This window comes from Leopardus geoffroyi, chromosome C3, assembly GCF_018350155.1.
Source record: "Leopardus geoffroyi isolate Oge1 chromosome C3, O.geoffroyi_Oge1_pat1.0, whole genome shotgun sequence".
Taxonomy (NCBI): domain Eukaryota; kingdom Metazoa; phylum Chordata; class Mammalia; order Carnivora; family Felidae; genus Leopardus; species Leopardus geoffroyi.
In genome coordinates, this window is record NC_059338.1 from 110,663,545 (window position 1) to 110,687,784 (window position 24,240).

The following is a 24,240-nucleotide window of genomic DNA, read 5'->3' on the forward strand; positions in this document are numbered from 1 at the left end:
CATCAGGGCAAGGAGAGCATTTGAGGTTCCTCAAAATCCTCAAATAAGCCACTACCTATTATCTTCTGGTTATTCCTTAGAATTTTCACTGAGGGAAAAGTAACCCATGCTTACAAGAGATGCATTAGTCAAGCAATTTATTTACAAAAACACTCAAGATTTTCTTCCGTTTAAAATTCCAGGGGTGCCTGGGTGGCTCAGTGGGTTAAGTATCCAACTTTGGCTAAGGTCATGATCTCATGGTTCGTGGTTTTGAGCCCCATGTGGGGCTCAGTGCTGATAGCTCAGAGCCGGGGACCTGCTTCAGATTCTGTGTCTCCCTCTCTCTCTGCCCTTCCTCCTCTCGCACTCTCTCTCTGTCTCTCAAAACTAAATAAATGTTAAAAAAAAATTGTTTTAGAAAAAAATAAAATTCCTAAATACCAGTAATCTGACAAAAAAAAAAAAATCTCCTGCACTCTTGAACAATTACAGGACATTTGAAATGTCTAAACTTGAACTGCATGTTTTCTAACAATACTGTTTATTTTTATATACAAAAGGCTGACGTTATTGTTCCTTTACTTGAATTCAAACTGTAAAAATATTAAATATTATACCCTTCAAAATCTTAAACAACTATTTTTAAACCCATGCTGTATCAGGCCTTTGAATTCAGAAAGTTATATATTCAAAGGAAATTGGGAGCACTATTTGAAAATGACTTGCTTTTCATATATTGTCTTCATGATCCATAGTTACAGATTATCTTTTTCATAAAAAGAGATAAAATTCTTTATAATGTCATTTTCATTCTTTTCTACTTAAATCTGGAAGCAAACTAAAGCAAAACTAACTTTACTCCTACTGTGAATTATTTTCTCTCTAATAATAGGTTTATATTTTGGGGAAACAAAACAAAATCCTTTGCTTCGATTTCTAAATATTTTTCCTAGAATATTATTGTTTAAAAATGTCTCAGGCTATGATAGAAATGGCAGAATGAATAGATTAAGTGAAGCGGAAAGGAACACAATGAAAAGAAAGTGCAATGAAAGAAGAGTAAGATTTAGGGACTGAGACTCTCACTGATTTTTAACTGTATCACTTTTTCTTCTAAAGACTGAATATACTACTTACATGAAAACTTAAATATTTCCCCTAAATTTTCCATTGAAGAACAGGGTTCACTGATACAAATTTAACTCTTAGTCTTCATTCTAAAGCATGTAGCAGACATAAAGACCAGAAATTTTAAATCCTGGCACAGACATTTGCACGTCAAAGCTCACTTCCTCCTACTAACGCGCCTAGATTTATGATGATTAGCCCTTTAGCCATCTTAAGGAAGATCATCCTTTCCTTTATTTAATTCACAATTCAAATAATGCTGGGCCTCCATTTTTCCATAGCTTATATTCCAATTGTTCATTCAACCATTCAAGAAAGCTTACTGAGAACCTACAACATGTCAGCAATTGTGCAAAAATTTGGAGAAGACACAAAAACTAAGTTCCTACTATTAGCAGGCACTATTAATTACCTATTCAATAGCCATTCCCCTTTTTTCTTGCCAACCTAACGTCAATTTTGTTCAGAATGCAAAGAGTCCAGCCCCATTAATCTAAGCAGTTGTTTTCAATATGGATGATACTACCCCTAGGAGTCATTTTAAATACGTGTGGGAGGAGGAGCATTTCTGGCTGTCATGAGAGTATAGGGATCCTACTAGTAATTACTTGGCAGGGGCCAGGGATAGTAGACATACTGTGATGTGAGGTACAATCATGTATACTAAGAACTCTCCAACAGCCTACACAGATTTTTTAACATGAAAAACCTACTATCTGAACCTTAAACCTAACTTTATTGTATACATAAAAATAGTTTTTGTACAGCTTTAATGCAAGTTAACTGTTTCAAGAAGTAATTATCAGGGGCAACTGGGTGGCTTCTTTGGTTATGCATCCGACTCTTGATTTCAGCTCAAGTCATGATCTCACAGTTTGTGAGTTCAAGAGCCACGTCAAGCTCTGCACTATGTCAGCATGGAGCTTGGAATTCTCTCTCCCTCTCTCTCTGCCTCTACCTCACTCATGCTCGCTCTCTCTCTCTCTCTCTCTCTCTCTCTCTGTCTGCCTCAAAATAAAGAAATAAACTTAAAAAGTTAAAAAAACAAGAAGCAATTACCATGTATATCAAGGGAGGACTATGCTGTCTTTTGTTCAGGACTTTACTGTGGGCTGTTCACTTCAGCAAAACACCAATGACTACACTGCTTCTGGTATTGGAATCACCACCACCACACCCCTGGGCCATCTACATCTGCTGCTGTCACATTCACTATGTAAGCACTGGACTACTTCATTATGTCATTTAGTGGGGTCATGCCTGCGTATGTATTTTGAAGTACTTTATTATAAATTACTTTCCTTTAATTTCTCCTTTACATTACAGTTAGGATAGCATACTGATTTAATTGAAAATATGCATAAGCAGATTATCTATGATGCTTCTTCAGAATAATAAAGCATGTACCCTAAAGCATTATTTTTGAAAAGGGGGCATTGCATCTAATAGGATGATGAACTTGTAATTTAAGTGAACTTGACAATTGTATTCCTCACTCTTCCAGCCTACCTTCCAGCCAGAGGAGGCCCCGTGACCCAGTTCTACTCAAAGAGACCCAAACAGAAGCAGCTGACAAGAAAGTGGCCACAATTCTAGGGCTGCATTTCCTACTTTGTAACCATGAGGGCAAATCCAAGAGAACTGGTCCTGACATCACTGAGCAGCTGAGCCAACACCAGCACCACCAACTTGCTTGTTAGGTGAGAAAAAGAAACTCCATTTGTTTTAGCCGCTGTGAGTTGGATTCTCTGTTCATTGCAGTTGTGAATACATTTCCAACTGCTATACTACTTTAGGGGCTTCTGGGGGATCCATAATTGAATATATTATTTATATTAATACCAGAAGCAAGGTCCAAGATCTGGCATATGGTCTACCTAGACTTCTCGTATGCATCTCTCAATAGCTAACATCACAACTTCCCTTCCAAACCTGATCTTCCTTTGTTCCCTGCCCTAGTCAGTAAGTTAGAAACTGCAGTGTGCTATTGGATTCTTGCCTCTCTCTCAGGGAGAACAGGTGAACAGTTGGCAAGTCCTGCCTGCAATTCCACCTTCAAATTCTTTCTTGACTAATTTTCCTCCTCTCCAACTTATCATCACTTAGCTTGGAACCTCATTATCCTTCATTTGAAACACTTCCTCACTCATATCCCTGCCTTAAAGTCAGGTCCCTTCCCAACCTATGTTCCTTGTTGCCACTAGAGTTATTTTAAACCCAAATCGAATGACTCCTTGGCTTGTAACACCTGTTTCCCCACTGTTCATTGTTCAGTGTTATGGGTATGGCAGTCTTCATGATCACTCCCTGCTGTTCCCTCACCCCGATATCAAAGCCCCAACAGGCTGTGTACCAGTCCTGGAAATCACAGAACAGTCTTTATACCTCTCTGACTTTGCTCATGCTGTTTCCTCTGCTAAAATGCCCTTTCACGCTTTCTCCACTTGGAGAAGTTGCAGTCATAATGCAAGGTCTGGCTCCTCGGTCTCCAACTCCCAGGCAGGATTATTTGCTGCCTTTTCAACAATGCACTGTATGCTATGTGCTTTTGTGTCTGTCACCCCGCTGGACTATACATCACCTAATAGCGATAATATTTTACTTTTATAAAATTCACCAAGCATGTTCTCTGCAAGGAATGTGTTTTATTTATTTCATATACTAAGCAAATAGCAAAATACCTGTCAATAAATATTTATAGAACAAATGAATAGATTCATCAAACAAGTAGTTATATTTCACAACAGAAGTATACGCCTCTGATTCATCACTTTCATGATTACCTTTCTTGCATCAGACATTAATTTGCTCCTTTAAACTGGAGCATATCCGTAAGTTCCTTTCATAAAGAGAGTCAAGACACCTGGAACTTGGTCCTGGCTATCGCTCTCTAGATGCATGACTTTGGACAAGTTATTGTAAGTCTCTATGTGTAAAATAAGGGGTTGCATTTCAGCTCTAACATTCTATTGTGGATTTTCTTAAATTTTTAATATGAGTCACGCTTTTTTTTACAGTCCATGTTAGCACTTGACTAAATCACCTTATACCAAACACTTACTTGGTTCATATACAAAAACCACTACTGAATCTACCATTCTGTCTCCTTCTACTAGTCAACTGAAATCGAACTCTCAAAGGTCATTATGGATGCCCTTGCTCCTAAATCCAATGAAGACATTTCATTTCCTATCATATGTAACATCTGAAACATTTAACACTATGAGCAGCCTCTCCTTTTCCAAACACCCTTCTTCCAGTATTTCTGCTCTCCTTCTCAACCTTTTTTTTTTGTAGGGCCTGTTTTCTCCATCTCCCCTGTAAAGCTTATTTCCTAGGGCTCTGTCCTTGACCTTTTTCTCCTACTACACATTCTAACTGGGAAGGTTATTCACTTCAAGGCTTCATTACTATGCATGGCAAGAACTCACCTATAAGTTAATAAGTTCTCTTAGTTTGGATGCCCATAGGTACCTCTAACTCAACATATCTAAACCCTTCTCATGATTTTTCCCCCAAGTCAGTTCCTCTCCCTGAAGGCCCACTCTTGATGCCTGGCATTTATATCACCCATCGTCTGTACCATTTGGGCCATCTCACCCTCTTTTAAACCCTTCAGCCACTTGATCATTAAGTGCTATCAAATTTAACTACTAAAAATCCCCCAAACCCATCTTTCCCCTTAAGTCTTCCTCAGCAGCTTAGCTTCTGGTCATATTACCTTAACCTGAACCACCATAGCAATCTCCTAACTTATCTCCCTGTCTCCAGCCTCCTGTCCTCCGATGCATTCTTTTTGCTGCACTGATTATCATTCAAAATATTTATATTCAAAATGTGTACCTCTCCCACTAAACTGTGGACTCAATGTGGGCAGGGCCTGCATAAAAGACATCTTTGAGCCTCTAAGATCTAGCATTGATCTAGCATTTAGTAAGTACTCCATAAACATAGGTAGGAAATATAGGAGGTGATACCTGAATTAGTTTTGGAAAAGTCTAAGACCTAGTAGGTGCATGGGTTGGGGAGGAGTGAGTGTCCAGGCTGAAGAATAGCTCTCCTCTCTTTATAATTCAAAGAAAAGTGCCGAATACATTTCATGTGCTTGGTCATATGTACTGTCTTGAGCTGAACCTTTCTGTATAAGCAGATAACTCCCAGATATAAGACCATTTTTTCCTTATAAGCATTTGTGTCCTCCTTGGAACCTAACGTATTGCTTTTTAGAGTAAGCATTCAGACTGTATTTGTTGATGCAAGTTTTCTAGTATCTACTTTTCACATGGTGGGAGACAGGAGGGCAAGATAGAAAGAAAGGAAGATATCAGAGAAGAACCTTTGCTCCCACTGCACCTTCAATTTTACTCACTAGAAAAACAATTCCATAGAGTTTGAAGTCTTTTGAAAGTCCCTAATAACAACTGGTGAAATGCAAATAAAGTTTATAGATTCTACCAGTGGCAATTTCCTGGTTTTGAGATACTATAGTCATAGATGTTACCATTGTAGAAAGCGGGGTAAAGGACACAACAGGGTCTCTCTGTACTATTTTTGTGACATCCTATAAGTCTATAATTATTTCAAAATAAGAAGCTTAAAAAAAAAGCTACCTATCTGACACCTTTTTAAACTTTTTTTTTTTTTTTTAATCATAATACTTATCTGTACTTCTGGGAAAAACCATACAGGAGTGAACCAGAACCGGTCCAACTTTAAGACAGGGAGCAGAGTGTCCCAGGCCCACCTCTCCTACCAACTTAGACTAGGATTCACCCTGTATCCAATAGCTTCATCACTATTTTTCTAGGAGACATGGTTAAAGAGGCTTCATTTCCAATGTCTCTGTCATTGAACATGTCATCCTGAATAAGGCATGGACATTTTAGAGACAAGGGAGGAGGACTGAAGAAAGAGGCAAATCCTGCAGCCAGGCAAAGAAGTCAGTACATGAAATTTCCTTTCTTCCCCATTGGTTCTGGAAGTTAGTACAGAGATAGCTGGTTAGTGAGGTGATGAGAGCAGGGTAAGTGGTACACTGACTGGCAGTCCCCTTCTGGGAAGGAATCCAAGATGCTGTGGGGGTGACACCCTGCTGGGAAAGGTCTACCAGTAGACCCTTCTCCTCCCACTGGCCACACTGGATCACTCATGCCCTGACTCTACAGACATCAAGTGACCTTCTCTCTCTTACCCCTCCTAATCCCATCAGCAATGAGCCAGCAGGCTGACTCATTTTGTGTCCCTGACATTTTACTGTTTATCAGTGAGCAGTTTTTGAGTTTACCTTCTAAAAAAATTAATTGGGCTCACTCTACTAATCCTTTTTCTAGATTTCTTTATTCCTTTCAAGTTTCTTGAGTGTATAAAACAACGTAGCCTAAATTCCTACTGTTCTTTGTAGGCATCTTTGTTCATATAGCCGAATGTAACTGACTTTTGACCTACATCGTGATGGGACTAAGAGAAATAAATGTAAAGCTCCCTTACATGCTGCTTAAGTAAAACAATATGATTAACATTCCAATAAATGAAATCAACCATGAACCCTCAGACAAACTTTGTATCCTTGGCTTGAAAAATCTGTACTGAAATTCAAAGAGGCTATAAGACTGCTCTTGGTCTCTTTGTTAGCTAAAGATGCCAGGCTGACCGTGAGGGTAGATGCTTTTGAGAACAGGGGTCTCAGATCTGCGACTCAGCCACAAATGCGCATGCCCAGTCAGCAGCCATAACAAGCACATGTAATCAATAAAAACACAGATAAATCATGACGAATGCAGTTTATACCCCTTTGGAGCCAAATACAAAGTGGGTAACCCTAGACATTAGTAATTCTGAGGCCCTACGATCCAGAAGAACTGAAAAAAGGGATGAAAGGAAATAGGATTGTAGCCTCGTAAAGTTCTAGTTTTCTAGGACTTGGACCCCCAACATAAGAGTAATAGGAAGTGTTTTATTTCTGCCAATAAAACCAGCGAAGCATTTGTCTTCGATCTGGTGATATTAAAAAGCTATTACAAGGCACAGCAGCCTCTTCCAGAGGCAGGGGAGAGAATATGGCCTTCCTTGAATCAGACAAAGTGCAGAAATCTTCCAGAGAGTCAGCTGCAGAAAACTATAAAGCCAGAGATATATAGATTTAATTACCATTCACCAATATAGGGTTACAGTAAGCTGACTGTACTAATGTGTTTTTATTGCTAAACAGCGTGCTTACCCCATGTATCTTTCCTTGAACTGGTTAATAACAAGTTCCAAGGAACACTCTGGTAGAGATATTAGTAATTTCCTTTGGAACATACCTTTCAGTTTCCCTCGCTTTAGCCAGACTCCCCCATCCCATAAACACGAAAGCAGAGAGACCCTCAATGAATCTTGCTGCAAACGCAGTTCTTGTTACAGCCCAAGCCAGGGAGGCCTGTTCAGAAAGCCACTTACCGCAAAATTTGCTATTAAACCTGTCAAACGGACATATATGAAAATACTGCTTCGCTAAACAGCTGTTAAGTTTCACGAGCTCAAAAAGAAAATACCATGCAGCTATCCACTGTTAACAGAGATTCACCAGTCCGTTTTAAAATCTGATATGTCGGTCTGCCTTTCCCCAAATCCTAACATTTGCTCTCTGCTATGAGATGGCTGCCACATAGTACCATCAGCAAACACTGGCTGAGAGCACACACATTCTCACTTTACAACAGCACAAGCTCCCTCCTCCTGCACGGCAGCGCGCATCTGCTGCTTTGGGCTCTTGCACAGGAAAAAGAGCATTTCTCAACGGTGTCGAGGGGAAATTAATGCACTGATTCCTCTCTGTCCCAATGGGCAGACATTAATCAAAGGTGGCAAAAGAAAAGAGTTAAGCCAAATAGATTCACAGTAATGGAGCTGAAACAATTATTCAAAGTGCTTAATCAGTCAATGCAAAATAAAACCATTGTAGCACTGCATCAGTACACAGCAAGCAACATTATGCTGGGGAAAAGAGCACTCATAAAACAAGTTTTCTAGGAAGTGGGGAAAGCAAGGTGATACAGCAGATGTTTGACAGCAGGAAATTAAAAAGGTAACCTAAAGAAAAAAAAATAAGGAATTAGGGAGACACTTAGCGAGAGATGAGCTTGGAGTGTGGAACCAAGGCCGTGGGGGAAAATACATCCCAGTCCAGAGGTGAGGAGTGAGTTGAAAAGAGCTATACAGAAGCACAGAAACCAGCTGAGAGTGATTTTTCTTAATGGGCAATTTCTAAAATCCAAGAAGCAATTTTTAAAAAGAGAATCACATTCATCAGGAGATAAAATGTATGATTTAAAGGATTATGAAGACAGGCTTAAAGAAAAAGATTCTTGGATCCCAGACGGAGACAGCAAAAGAAGTAGGGGGGAAGAGAACTGGTTCCCTCTGGGGAGAGGCAGAAGATGCTTAGGAGGAGGACAGAGAGAAATCAAAGGAACCCCAGCTTATCTCAATTTTTGTGACTTACTTCCCAATCTCTCACTCGAAAGATGAAAAGCCCATAGTCAGGTCACCCAAGTCATTGTTATAGGAAATGAGGTGAGGAAACACTCAGTTTGGAATAATCACCCCATAATTGCCTAGAGGTCTACTAAATCTGTGAAGGATCGGCCTATTTCCTAAATGTAGTGCGTTTGATTTCCCTCCAGAGAATGCAGGAAATTGTACCCTTTGAAACAGATGAGAAGTTTTGGATAACATCAGATTCTATTGGAAAGCCCCCGGGTAATGAGTCGGCAACTCACAGCCTGCACCACAGTGTCTGATACATTTAGTAGCAGATGAGGGGAAGTTTGTTGTGACAGCTGTGCAGAAAAAAAAGGCTGAAGGTTAGGTGGATTTGCAACATGAGAAGGTGATTTGGGCTTGGAAAAAGCAAAGTCATCTTCAGAAGGAAAGAGCGCGCAGAAAAAAGAACAAAAGGAAGCACGGGGCAGGTGGGGGGAAACACAACAAGCCCAGCTTGTTGGGAAGTTCTCTGCACTGTCTCCATGCATTAGGAGTTCCTGCTGACCAGTCAGAGTGTCCTCCAAAAGCCGTTTCCCGATTTGCTTTTATAGGAGCTAGACGTGGCCAAGAGTAGGAACATTGTACCACTTGCAAGACACATAGATACAGAGCAACCTTGATTTCTTACTAGAAGATGATTTTCCTCTTCTCTCTCCACGAAAGGACTACGACGATCTCTCAGATGGTGGCTGCTGCCTGTCCCTCCCTTACTCAATGACCACACTGTTCTTCTGTCCCATACAGCCCCACGGTGCTGCATTTGTTCCCCATCTTCTCTCTCCTCCAGCACTTGCTCAGAGGCTTGCCACTTCTCCTCATGAAGTGTCACAGGCAGGACACGCAACACCTTGTACTGTGCATGAGCACAGGCCAGACCGGCATGAGAGGGAAAAGATTCTAATGATTTGGAAGCAGGAAGATAAATACCAAGTGACAGAAAACCCTCCAGAAGTTGCCTCTGCATAGCCTGCTCTGGAAGTCACGTTCCTCACTTGACAGAGGCAGGAGGGAAGGAGAAAGGAAGAAAACCAACATCTCCCTTTGCCCTAGCAAGAGACTGTGCTGTGTGCTTCCATATATACATGTATATCTCATCTGATAGATAGATAGATAGATAGATAGATAGATAGATAGATATCATCTGATTTAATCCTCATAAGCAACCATTGAGGGATATTATTACTACCAAAGCAGAGGCTCAGAGAACATGATTTGTTCATGGTCAATTGGGTAGTAAGAGGTAGAACCCTGTTTTTCACTTGACTCACCTTTTGAAAAGCCCTATCTGACCCTCAAAGTTTGGGTTGGGGGACCCTTCAAACTGCTGTATTCTCCACGGTACTTTCTCCACGGTACATAACATTCTGCATTGTAATTCCTGTTAATTTCTGGGTCTCTGTCTCTAGACTGAGGGCTCACTGAAGGCAGAGGCTACGCCTTCAGTATGCCTCAGTGCTACGTACAATGCCTGGTCTATGTGTGCTCGAGGAACGCTGGGCCAGAGATGAGAACCCACCATCCCATGCCATCTCTGAATAATACTGCTGGAATTTTAATTTCACCAAGCGCTTAGTGAAATGAAAAAGAGTAGTTATGAAAACTATACATGTCATCCTCTCAAACTCTTCCTCCATGGTCTCCGTGGTACTAATGCTGCCTTGTGGAACATAGTTATGGACTTGTAAAATAGGGTGTTTAAATGCAAGTGACTATACAGCTCTGTAGTACTCGCTATTCCCTGGTTGAAAATGAATGTTGGGTTTTTTCCAGGTCCTTTTCTGTAAAGTAATGAGAAACACTGGTAAGCCCTGCTTTCACTCTCAGGGTCCCACAGACACCAATTATTCACACTCAAAGTCACAACTTCAAAATGTTTAAGATGCTCTGAACTTTGGTGGGTTCTTTCTTTTAGAGATGAGAACAAAAAGAGAGCCAAATTACCTTAGCCCATGTTGTTGGAAGTCATTATGGTTTCTGCACCATAGAACCCATGCAATTGTTCCAGCAATCCTGTTCCAATGCCTGTTTCCAAAGTAGAAAATACATGACTTGACCACCAGGAATGTCTGTACTAAGTCCAAGTCCAGAGCAGGGTGGCTCTGCCTCAGCTGTGACCCCTGAAGCCCCATCAGTGAGCAAAGTCTAATCAACCCAGAAAACCAGCAAAAAGAAGCCAGCCTAACAACTGAGTCCAGACTGCAGTAAATCTGCTTCCAGTTATTGTTCACCCTTGTTCCAAACACATCTAGGTACAGACTTTAATAAAGGCATGCGCAAAAGCTAGTTTTACTGAATTCCATACCCAATGGGGATAGCAAATTGTGGACTTGGAAAAAAAAAGTAGCCTCTAGCAACTAGAACCACGCTGAACATGCATGTAATTCAAAGGTACTTAATTCTATAGAAAAAGCTCAACCTTTCTCAATTTGTCTTGGCATTTGTACGGTTCCATGCTGTATTTTAGGGCTACCAACACTGTGAGAGATCTCTTCTCAGTCTTCCGACTGACTGTCTGGATTGGGTATTTCCTAAAGAATACAAGAAAAACAATCCCGCCAATGCTGTTGAGATAGCGGACATTCAAATAGGCCTGAAAGCTGATGGCTAACCCTCCTGTATTTTTTCACCTTATTCTCTGATTCTTCACACCGTTAGTCCAACTGCTTTCAATAAATTTTTTAGCATCTTTACTGAGGTATAATTAACGTACAATAAACTACACATATATCAAATACACAATCTGATAAATTGATATAATACTGAAAGGATGATCCATAAAGGAAAAGTGGATAACTTGGACTTCAATCACCTTTTAAGCATTTTTCCCTTTAAAAACACTTATGCACAGCACCTACGTAGAGAACAGATAAAAGCAGAGCTCCTTTTGAAGGGGACAAGGATCCTGGGTCCTGTTTCCTTAGTCCCTCATCACCTTTCTTTGTGGTTTCTAAGATGTTTCTGTAAAAAAACACAGGGTCCTAAAGAATAAAAAGTAGAAGCCACTGGATTTTATTTACAGGATGTTTGTATCTGCCCAAAATAACCACACTAACTTTTGTTGAGAGGCTATATATATATGCATTGCATAATGAGATAGGTATTTTGCAATATTTTTTTTCTCTTTTAATCCCATTAGATAGGTACTATTTGCATTCACACATGAGGAAATTAAGGCTCTCAGAGCTGGTACATACCAGAGCTCACATTTGAACCCAGCTCTGACCCACCTAAGACCATGCTTTTTTGGGTTCCAATGTTCAGGCCCCCCACACACACACACACACTGCCTTGGGACCAAACATAAAAGATAAGAACTTGGAATTTCTGTGGACATAAACTACTTGTACAGAATAATTGTCAATTCTAAAACATGAAATTCTTATTTCCCTAGAAAAATAAACTCCAGCTAAAAATAACATATAATAAACATCCAGGATAGACTTCCTATAATGCCACACCAGCACGTGATAGTGTGATAACACAGCTATTGAGCAAATAGTTTGGACAAGGCCCTTCTCCCAGGCATGCACACACCTTCCCTGCTATCAAGAACAAGTAGCACATGAGGGTCTGCAGCTAGCTGATAAATTCCATTTGTTTCAAGGCCTAAGTAAGCCAGTTAACTCTGCCGCATTCAGGAGAGGGCTGGAATAGCACGTTGGTTATGAATATGTTGTCACACAAACAGTAAAGAGCCTAAGCCCTGACTAGCCCCAAGGTTTGATGCTATTAATGGAGGTTAACAGTTATAATAATATCTAATCTTTATCAATTCCTAAGGACTTAATATCATATTATCTCATTTAATCCTTACAACAACTCTGTGATAGATGGAAAAGAGGCTTAGAGAAGATAAATGACGAGGTCAAGGTCATATAGTAAATGAGGGACAGAATCATGATTTGCATCCAGATCAGGGACCACACAGCCAGTTCTCTGTACTACTGCTGTGGTCTAGGCCACCTTTCTCAGAGCGAGGAAGGACAAAGAAAAGAAGAAACTCCAATCTCATCCTCCCTCCCTTCCACTCAAGTGCCCTGGGGCAAGGCATTCGCTCCCCTGCTCACCCCATAGAGCCTACAGAAGGGGCTCCCCACTGGAGAAGTCAGTCCAGGGCTGTAGGGGAGGAAACTGAGGGATGCTGCATACAAGGTGCAGAAAGCCCAGCTCCTGGAGGTGGCGAGTCACACGTGTGAGGCTCTGTATCTTCATGGCAGCGTATGGGCTTCTGATCGGCATCACAGACTTCAGGTGGGCTTGTGGGTATCAGAGGCAGACACGCAGCTGTCTTCCCCTGAGCTGAAAACCCAGTCAAGCCAGTCTTCCTAGCTCAAAACCACCTCAGACCAGGAAGGCCTTAGAAAAAGCAGGAAAACACCTGTCACCCACAGCTTCTGCACTTTGGCAACAGGGAACTGAAGATTTGGAAGGGAGGGTTTTACTCAAAAGTCACTAGCAGCTGCTTATTCCCTATGAAGTTTCAGGCAGAATGCTCAGCCACACAACAGTTTAATTGACACATATCCTAACTGAGACTTTTATAGCTTTAGTTTTTCTTGTTAGAAGATTTTGCCTCTCTCTGACATGATTACAAGTTCCATATTTTTGCCTGAAGCCTAAAATGTAAACCATTTCCTGGTATACCACAACTTCCTAGCATTGACTATATAAGGCAAGGCTGCACAGCATTTAAAATTAAAAACATCATTTTCCTAAATGTGTGTGTTATTATGATGTTTACCAGTGTGTTTTGCTGGTTAAATCACGGTTCCTATGTACTTCAGTCAAAGGCCTGCTGGCATTGTGATATAAGCCTAGCAATCCAGCCTAAAACACAGTTTTTCTTCTCTTTGGATTCTCTTATGAGTTCCTTCACAGAGTACTTTATGGGGCTCCAGAATATCAACTATAATGCCTTTTATGACCAGCAGGGGCTAAATTCATCTCTGTTGGTTAAAGTTCTCTTTAGGCCTCTGAGAAATATTTCTCATTCACTCTTAGAATATCATCACTGGTAGACTTGGGCAAAAGTCTTGACTCTTCTACTTACAAGTTTGCACAAATTCTCTGAATCTGTGTTTCCTCCTCCATTAAATGGGAATGATGATACCAGACGTATAGAGTTCTTATGAAACAGATTTCTAACAGCCACTGGGCATATGATAGTTGCTTAGCAGGTGTTTGTTCCCTTCACTTGCTCTACCCTTCTTCTCCATGCAGCTCCCATTCCTGCCCTTGACAGTAAGCCCCAGACCTATAGGAGTCACAGGAAGGAGAATGGGGTTTGTAATCTCAACTCAGGAAATCATAAGAAACGAAACAGGCTTTTAAAAGCGATGCTGGCTTGACCAATAAAGTGAAGAGGAAGTCAAGTAGCTAGGAGGTTGGATTATGAAATCAAGGAAACTTGATTTCAAACTCTAGCTCCACCAGGACAAGCTGTGTGACCTTGACCAGGCTACCTAACCTCTTTAAGTTGCAGTTTCCTTGTGTGTAATGGGGGGCTAATAGTAGTGGCCTGCTTTTCAGGGTTACCAAACAGTATTAAATGACAAAATATATACAAAGTGCCTAACACAGCAGCTGGTGTATTGTAAATACTCAATGTTAGCAATCATTTCCTGTCACTAACAGGGATAAACAGCGTGCTCTCATCTTACCGGCTGAAGACATGGCCTCTCATCAGCATGCTGCCCTTAGACACCACATGACTTTGGACAAATCTTCTCCTCATTCACAAAATGGAATGAGAATAAACTCTCACCATCCTTCACAGCATTGTTGGAAGTATCAAATAAAATAACGGACAGAAAAGCACTCTGTGAAAGACAGTGCAGAAATGGACGCTAATCATAACGTTCTTAAGTTCACCCAAAAAGCAAGTTGGTCTGAACAGGGCTTAACTGAGTGAAAAAAAAAAATCAACCCAGAAGCATCCATTAGTCAGGAAATCACACTTCAAAGAAGGGTTTTAATGCTTCATACATATTTATGTGGTCTATTTCTGACTTTGGAATTCAACAGCCCATTTTTCTAATACTAAAATCTCTTCTTCTCTCACTGGAGGTTTGGGCAAAAGGGAGGAAAGGAAACCAGAGAATAGGCTGAGGCCCCTGAAGGTGGCTTAAAGGTAGGACAGAGATGGAACAAGGTGAAGGAGCCCATCCAGCGGGGCTCTGGAACAGCACACTCGCTGGCTTGGTCCCAGGAGACACGACGAGGTAGCACATTATTTCCCCCTGCAAAAGACTAGGAAGCAAGGGGATGAGGTCACCACAGGAGCTGTCTGGGTTCCAAATTCTCCTTAGGAAATACTGCTCAAACTCCGTCCTTTTCCAGGGTGTAGCTTGGGTGGAAGAATGGAGGAGTAGGAGCTCATTCCTATCCCCTGACGAAGCTGACCGGTACATACGTATTCAACATCTACCATATGGGGAATACAATGAGGTAAGACTGAGACCCCACCTTCAAGGAAGTGGCTCACAGTCTAATTGGTGATACAGTACCTGAAGTCATTATCAGTACAAGTGGGCAAATGGTAAGCTAGGACATAGAAGCAGTAAGAAGACTCATAATGGACTTCTGGAGTAAAAAGGTTGGGAGAGGACAAAAAATGAGTTAAGTGAGAGAGGATTCAGCCCCTGAGGATGAATTAAAAAACAAAAATAAACACAAAATATGAAAAGCAAAATAATAATAATAATCACAACAACAACAATAACAACAACAACTACATAGAAAACCAAAAACCACCTGAGATGCCTCGCTCATCAAATTCAGTAACTGGGCTAATGGTTTAACATCTTAACATGGTAACAGGCTAGATGTGCATGATAGGGCTTTTCCTTACTTCTCATGATAAAAATGACACATGCAACACACACACACACACACACACACACACACACACACACAAACACACACACACACACAACTGGCAAAATACAGAATGCCAAAGATCAGAAGGAAGAGCCATTTACTATGAGCATAAAATTTCCATTTAGTACAGCATCAGTAGGAGCGGGTTAAGAAGTACATTCTTAGACCATACATCATGTGTTTCATCCTCACAACCAGATAGTAAGAATGGTCCCAAAGAATGTAGGAAAAGATTTTTATCACCCCCAGAGTCTACACCAAATTTCAGAACCTAGGGGGCTGCAGTGGTCAGAAAGATGGGGAGCAGCATCCACTTTTACAGGGACTCTCGGGCAGTCGTGCAGACCCACCCCAACCAACTGTCTTGTCCCATCAGCTCTGCCTACTCTCCTTTGGCCAAGAGACCTCAGCTCTCCCAGTTTAGCAAGATAATGAATAAAGGTGGAAGCTGAGTTTTTTAGTAAAAGCTCTGTAAATATGCGCAAAGACAGAGAGAATTCACATTCTAGAGGACATGTGAAGGAATATTTGGTGTTGTGTGCTATTTAAGTAACTGGAAATTGTATGTAACCTTATAGTTTTAAAAAATGCAAGAGTTTATTAGGAGGATATTAACTGTAATCCTAATTCCACTCCAATCCATGATAGATAAATGCCCGTTAGACATAAAAATAAAAAAGGAAACATCAAATTAAATTTTTAGGTTAAATCTGAGTAGAACAAGCAAGTAGAGTGAAAATAATTCACCTATTCTCTTGGTTAATAAACACAAAACCTGACTAGATATCACAAGATCTCTCTCAAGAGTGAAAGAGTAGAAAAAGGGCCAACAATGAGTTTATGGGGAAAGAAAAGGAAAAAACTCCAGCCAAAGAGAAAATAGATAATAGTCTGAAGCCTCAAAGAAAGAGAAACTTCTAAAAACGGTTTTCTAAAACAGGTGAAAAATAAAACCATATCTTCTTGTCTTCATAGAGATATGAAAGCTCACTACCTCTATGAAACAAGATCAGAGCACAATAATTAGAGAACAAACTCGCAAAAGAACTGGCTAAAATATGAAGATATAAGAAAACCCAAAATATAATCAGGATTGATTTTAAAAACATATTAACAACAATGAAGAACAGAGTGACATCGTAGAAAACAGAATTTGTGATAGAGCAGGGCTGCCCAAACTTCAAGCGGACATGGATCACGTAAGAATCTTGTTAAAATAGAAATTCTGATTCAGCAGTTCTGGAATGGAGCCAGATTCTGCATTTCTTTTTCTTTTTTTTTTTTTCAACGTTTATTTATTTTTGGGACAGAGAGAGACACAGCATGAACGGGGGAGGGGCAGAGAGAGAGGGAGACACAGAATCGGAAACAGGCTCCAGGCTCTGAGCCATCAGCCCAGAGCCTGACGCGGGGCTCGAACTCACGGACCGCGAGATCGTGACCTGGCTGAAGTCGGACGCTTAACCAACTGCGCCACCCAGGCGCCCCAAGATTCTACATTTCTAACAAGTTCCTGGTGATGCTGAAACTGCTGGTCCTACAGACTATATGGACAGCAGAGATACAGAGAACAAGGTTGAAAGTTCTCATAGAACACAGAGAAACAGAAGCTATGGAAAGGAGATGGTGAGTAGGATGAATAGAGAATACATATCCAACCTACTATAGATATGCTGGAGTGAAAAAATAGGATTAAAAACAAAAATCAAATAAAACTTCTCAACTTAAGGAGAAGAGATAAAAATGAAGAGACAGTGTTCCGGTTTGAGTGAAAATTATTGAAAGAATCATATCTAGATAAATTTCTGAATTTCAGTGTGAAAACAATCACTCACAAACACATGGATCCGGGCCACAGAACGACTGCTACGAAGGGAAATACAGAGGGAAAGAGAGGAACTGAGCAAAAGGCTGGTCTCAGACTTCCCCCATACTAAATACCAGGAACCAATGGGTATCGATTTTTTTAAGTTTTGCTGTTTGTTTTGTTTTGTTTCTGAGAGAGAGAGAGAGACAGAGAGAGAGAGAGCGAGCGCACAGGCAGAGGAAGGGCAGAATCCTAAGCAGTTTGAGCACCATCAGCACAGAGCTGGACACGGGGCTTGAACTCACAAACCGTGAGATCATGACCTGAGTTGAGATCAAGAGTTGGATGCTTAACTGTTTGCACCACCCAGGTGTCCCAACAGGCATCAATTTATAAAGAGATTTTAGAGGCAAAAAAAATCTGTGTCCAAAGAATTTGACACCCAGTTAAGTTACAGTGCATGTCCCAAGGCATGAGAACAATATTTTCAAGTGTGAATGTGCTCAGCAAATATTATGACATATCTACACTTCCTAAGAATATTATTTAAAGACATTCTGACTGCAGGTCTAATCAAAATTATAAACTAATGAAGAGGAAAGTCACAGTATTAAGGGACTGGTAGTGAGCATTAAATCCAACTCAATGCTGTTTGCAAATGACAAACCTAAAAGAAAATGAGGTATAAACTAATACATTGAATCAAGCTATCCCAGGAAAAAGTATAAAAAAGGTAAAATGGCATTGTAAATACAAAACATAATTAAACAAAAAATAGATGCAAAAATTGCATAAGATACAAAAATTATTAAACAGAAAAATATCACTTAATATTGAAAAATTTATAATGCAGACATCCAGTTCAGGAAGCAGCCTGATTACTTATATATCCTAAAAACCTAAAACCCATCTGAAATAACCCATCCTAAAACCCACTGAAATAATAGTAGAAAAAAGAAACAAATAAAAACAGAAAATAACTGAGGAAATAATAGAATAAAATTTTTCAAACCTGAAGAGGTATCAGTACTTAGGTTGAAAGTACCTAGAAATGGTCATTAGGATGAATATAAAAAAGCAATTCTTAGACACATTTGGGAAAATATGGAATACTGAAGTTAAAAAGAAAATCTTAGACTCTTCCAGAAGGAATAATTCAGTTTACCTAGAAAGTAAAGAGAATAAGCTTGGCATCAGACTTTTTACCAGAAAAAGTACATTTTAAAAGACAAAGGAGCAATGCCTTCAAATTGCTAAGAGGAAAACATTTTAAATCTAGAATTCTACACCTAGCAAAATATTAGTCAAGCATGAGGTCAAAATTATAACGCTTTCAGAAAAGCATGGACCCAGAAAGTTTACTGTCAACGTGCATCTTCTGGGGGCAAAAATCACTTCAATATGTACCACAGGGGTTAAGGAGATGAATACAAAAAGAGAATATACAGGATGTGAGAAAGAATGGAACTAATCCAGAAGTGGCACGAAGAAAAATCCCAGGATGATAGCTCTAGACATACCAAGAAATAAATAGGTCAATACATACTAAAGCATTCAACAAATACTATGACTAACAGTTGCAAGATACTAGTAATTATGATGGAAAGGCATGTATTTCTTTTGTCAAGAAGAAAGACAATTGAAACTCCAGAAAAAAAATTTTTTTTCTAAAAACAGTCCAAATATGAAACAAGTTAAATCATGGTTATAAGCCTGAGTAATTGATGGGATATTAAAAGAGAGAGAATCCATTTATCCTTGACCTTTGGATCATTCCCCCTTGAAGGGGTATAGGTGTGGAATTGCATTATCTTCTCAATATTCCAATATTCCTACCAAATATGTAGTGAATATTTACATCACTATTATATAAAAATGCTGTCTATCAGCTTTTAACTTTCAGAGTCAACCTACTGACAAAGTATGGAAGATTTTTCATACCTAAAGAAGAGAATTCCCTAAACCTTGATCATATAAAAGTGGTAACAGAGCTAACAGAAGTTGGATGGTAAAGAAAGAGACATGCAAATGATGTTGACTGGGAAATTCATTTCCCGATGTTGAGTATCAAAGAGCCAAAAAGTGTTCTAAGTTGATGAAACAAGAAGTTGGAGTTTAAGTATTTTTTTTAATTGTAAAGGTTATGAAAAAAATAATGGGATGGATCTGAGAAGGAGAGGTAAGGGTATAAGTAACTGAAACCGATTTTTCATATTGAAAAGCATAGATAATATCCATAGTTAATAAATTAAGAATGAAAGATATAAATATATTAGAATGATGAAAGTAACTACCAGAAGAAATAAAAATAGTAAAATATATTCAAAAGTAACTACCGCTAAAGTGTGGAATACAGGTGGAGAGTCTGAAGAAAATTTTACTTTGCATTTGATGTCCTTCCATCCTCTTTGAATTCTTACTTCCTGGTATAGGTGTTACTTTCAGGATTTAAAAAAATTTTTTAAATGTTTATTTATTTTGAGAGAGACGGAGGGGAGGGAGGGGCAGAGAGAGAGAGGGAGATAAAGAATCCCAAACAGGCTCTGCACTGTCAGCACAGAGTCAGATGTGGGGCTCTATCTCACCAACCGTGAGATTGTGATCCGAGACAAACTCAAGAGTCAGTTGCTTAACCAACTGAGCCACCCAGGTGCACCAGGATTTTTTTTTAAAGAACTAAAGTTACTATCCAGAATACATATGAGAAACATCAAACTTACACTACAAATATTAGGGAATAAAATATAAAACACAAAAATTATCAGGAATGTAAATAAACATCGCAAAAGCTCAACTTGAGAGTGGGGAAGTAATTTATCACATTCTATAATAATAGATCAAGTAAGCCACAATAAATAAAACTTATTTTAAAATAATAATTATATACTTTGTGCCTTTAGAGATGATACATTTTTAAATATCTAAATATTTCTAAACATTGACCATGTAATTGCTCACATGGTAAATTTCAGGACTTTCAAACACTATAAATTCCAAACCGTATAAAATTAGAGACTACATTCTCTAATCACAATGCAATAAAAGTAGAAATGAATAACAAAATAATTTAATATCCTGTGAAAAAGAGTTTCAAAGCCACTCTCCTATTACTGTATCAAATGGGAAATTTAAATTAAAAGTAGAGCCTATTTAACCCTAATGAAAATAATAACCAAGTAAAAATGGAAGCATTCCTGATAAAGCAATACTCAAAAGCCAAATCCACTTAGAGTAACTCTGGAAGGATGACCGGGGCTCTGGGAACAGGGGCTGCCTCTGGTGAGGCCCTAGAACACTGGGGCAGGAGATGGAAGGAGACCTGCTTTTCTCTGTGAGCCCTTCTGGATTCTCTGAATGTTGCAGCACACGCACGAAGGACCACAAAATACAGAGGTATTTTTAAATCAAATTTATAGCTTAAATATTTTCATTACTAGCCACGAATTTTGTTTTAAATGAACCCATCAACTCACAAAGCTAGAAGAGAAAGCAAAACAACAGCAAGCCAAGCAGGAAGAATAAAATGATAATCTAAGCAGGAAACTAATAAATCATGAAATGATAAATAGATGAGTAGAAAAGGAGATAAGGAAACAAGTGGAACAGGTGGTAATTTGGGAAAAGAGTTTTTAAATGGACAAAGTTATGACAAATCCAAATGCAAAAGAAAGAAACAAAGTTAAAAAAAGGGGGATTGGAAATAAGAGTTCACCCTTCACTAAGTGCCAGGCACTGTGTGTCAAACATTAGGCATAGATCGTCTCATTTCATTTTTTTTTTATCAACAGGTAAGTCAACATGCCTTAATAATTTAAGAGAATTGTACCCACAATTATATTTTAACAAAATGGGAATCTCAATAAAGTGAACAATTTGTAGAAATATTAAATAATAAGATTGATTCAGTGGGATAGGAAAGCTGAATATCCGTGGAAGACAGTGCAAATGTTACCAAGGGACAATTTGCTACACTGATTCTTGGCCCAGACAATGCTATGGGCAAGGCCTTTCAAGTTTTCAAGAAATTGATTAATATCCACATTCTATAATCTACTGCAGAGCTTATAAAATTATGAAAAGCTACCCCAATTCACTCTGTGAAGTTAACATAATTCTGATGCCAAAATATGACAATGACTAGTATATTTCAAAGAGGTTTCTGTGGAAATTAGCTTCACTTTCTGAGGGAGGGTGGTCTATTGTGGGTTAGTTTGGAAAACACTCTCAGAGATTCACAGCATGTATTAGCATATTAAATTCTCTGAGAAGCCAGAAGCAAAGAAATTTGCTTAAATGTTTTAATTTGCCTTTCTCAAATGCATCTGACCATGGAACTATATTTTTCCTCATAATATTCTTTCTTACAAAACACTTCAAAAAATGGTACTCCAGAAAATATTCACTTATAGATACAATATGAAAATCCTAAATAAGGAGCCAGTGAAATTAAGTCAAAGTATATTAAAATAATAAGCCAGCACAATCAAGTAGGGATTACCTCAGGAATGCAAGGATTACTTAATATTAGAAAATATATTAATATAACACATCACATCACTAGGTCAAACAAGAAAGAGCACATAATTGTCAAAAAAGGACAAAAGATCGCCTAATAAAATCCAACATTTTTTTTTCTGATTTTTAAGCCTCTCATAGTAAACTAGGAAGCAAAGTATATTTCCGTATCTCTCTTAGACTAATTGCCAGTACCTCTTAGCAACAAATTACTAAAGCTGCTCTCATTAAAATCAGGAGGAAGGTAAGGATGTCCAAGATCCCAACTAACGTTCAAGAAAAGAAGCAAGATATATAAATATTTGAAAAGAGAATAGAAATTATTGATTATTTGCACAAGATGATATAAGAGAATCAAAAAACTATTACAACTAAAATAACATGTTAACAGATTGGCTAATTATAAAACATATATCCAAATTACATTTTCTATATACTAGAAATAATTAGAAAATGTAATGAGGAGAAGGTACAATTCACAATAGCTATAACTTAAACTTAATAATAATAAATAAACTATAAATTACTTAAGCAAAACACTGAAAGAAAAAACCTAAGAAAATGGAAACATAGAACATGCCCTCAAAGGGGTAGAAAAAAATAATAGAAAATGTCAAACATTCCAAAGAAAATCTACATTTTTAACATAATGCTAAGTATGGTATGTGTCAATCCTTGCGTGTGAAGATAGGTATATATTTTTAAAGTAAAACCAGTGTAAATATACCCAAATTAGATGTTAAATATGGGGCAACTGGGTGGCTCAGTTGGTTAAGTGTCCGACTTTGGGTCAGGGCATGATCTCGCAGTTCACGAGTTTGAGCCCCACATCAGGCTCTGTGCTGACAGCTCAGAGACTAGAGCCTGCTTCATATTCTGTGTCTCCCTCTCTCTCTGCCTCTCCCCCACTCATGCTCTCTCTCTTAAAAATGAATAAAAGCATTGAAAAAATATGTTAAACTGTATTTTAATACTTTAATAGTCAAAACAGTATAATGCTGGTGTTAAGAACCAATATTTCAATGCAACAAAACAAATAGGACTATTTATCTATTTAACTTAATATATGACAAAGTACATATCACAAGCCAATATGGAAAAAAATGGATTACTCCATCAATGGTTTGTGTAAAACTGGCTAAGTATTTTGGGAGAAAAAAAGTATGATCTCACCTCAATCACACAAAATAGATTTCAAATAAAATTTAGAATTAAATGAAAATATGTTTTTGAAACACAATAGGTAAGTATTTGCCAGATTTTATAGAGGAAGAATTTTCTAAACCTAATAGCACTGGAAGGACTACAGGATAAAATAATGGAATGATATGGGGTCATGAAAACTGACTCTCAAAACCTTTAATGAAATGAACAAATAGAATTAACGGCCAGCCAGAAATATACCAGCAGCACTCAAAGAAAGGAGCACAGTCTCAACCAAGGAAGGGAGGTAACCTCATGCTGGTATCTGAAAACCATGGAAGAAGGAAAGATCTCAGGAATCAAAGCAGCTATCCCATGGTAGCAGTTCTAGTGGAATGAATGAATAAAATTCAGTAGTATCTCCCTAAGAAGAACTACTACTACCAAGATGGGAGTAAAGTTGTTTGCCCACTCACTCAGTATTTAATATGCTAAAATGTATGTTACAATTACTCTTTTCCAACCACTATGCATTCAGTCTGGAAAATGCCAGTCTGAAGGAATTATCCTTTTTATATGTAATAATTTTGAAAAAAAAATTATTATCCCTTTATAACTCAAGTATTATATGCTCTCTGTAGAAAATTTGAAACATCAAGATAAATAAAAAGAAAAAACTTCTCTGTATAACTCTCAGTAGTTGTTTGGTACCAATATATATATTATACATTATAAAAATTAATCATAATGGACCTGTGATCTCATAGACAGCTTTTTAAAAAAGTCAGTCAGAGAAGGACAGATATCATATGTTTTCACTCATATGTGGATCTTAAGAAACTTAACAGAAGACCATGGAAGAAGGGAAGGAGAAAAATAAGTTACAAACAGAGAGGGAGAAGGCAAACCACAAGAGACTCCTAAATACAGAGAAAAAAATTGAGGGTGGAGGAGGGGGCAGGGGTGGGGTGGGGAGGGAAAATGGGTGATGGGCATTGAGGACAGCACCTGTTGGGATGAGCACTGAGTGTTGTATGTAAGCCAATCTGACAATAAATTATATTTTAAAAAACTGACAATATATTATGTACCTCTTTCCTTCTCCATAAATATATCTCTACATTATTTCAATCCTATATAAAATTCCTTTGTATAGATGAATCGATTTGTTTCATCATTCTCTATTTGGGGTCCTTTTAGACTGGATCCAAATAAATATCCATGTACAAACACCGTGGTACACTTGTCTAATTATTTCATTA

The 24,240-nt window shown here is 38.6% G+C and overlaps 1 protein-coding gene across 9 annotated transcripts in view; it reads right to left on the reverse strand.

The window, feature by feature from the left end:
* The window catches only part of CPQ (carboxypeptidase Q), a 549,973-nt gene that overhangs the window by 449,938 nt on the left and 75,795 nt on the right, over positions 1-24,240 (reverse strand). For 3 of the 9 annotated variants that reach the window (XM_045454131.1, XM_045454133.1, XM_045454132.1), the window contains exon 1: positions 10,576-10,599. The exons of 2 other annotated variants lie outside the window; for them this stretch is intronic. The gene's annotated coding sequence lies outside the window, so the exon portion shown is untranslated. Of the gene's footprint in view, positions 1-10,575; positions 10,652-24,240 lie in introns of those variants that run through there. 4 more of the 9 variants (XM_045454135.1, XM_045454137.1, XM_045454138.1 and 1 more) reach the window with 2 other exon arrangements.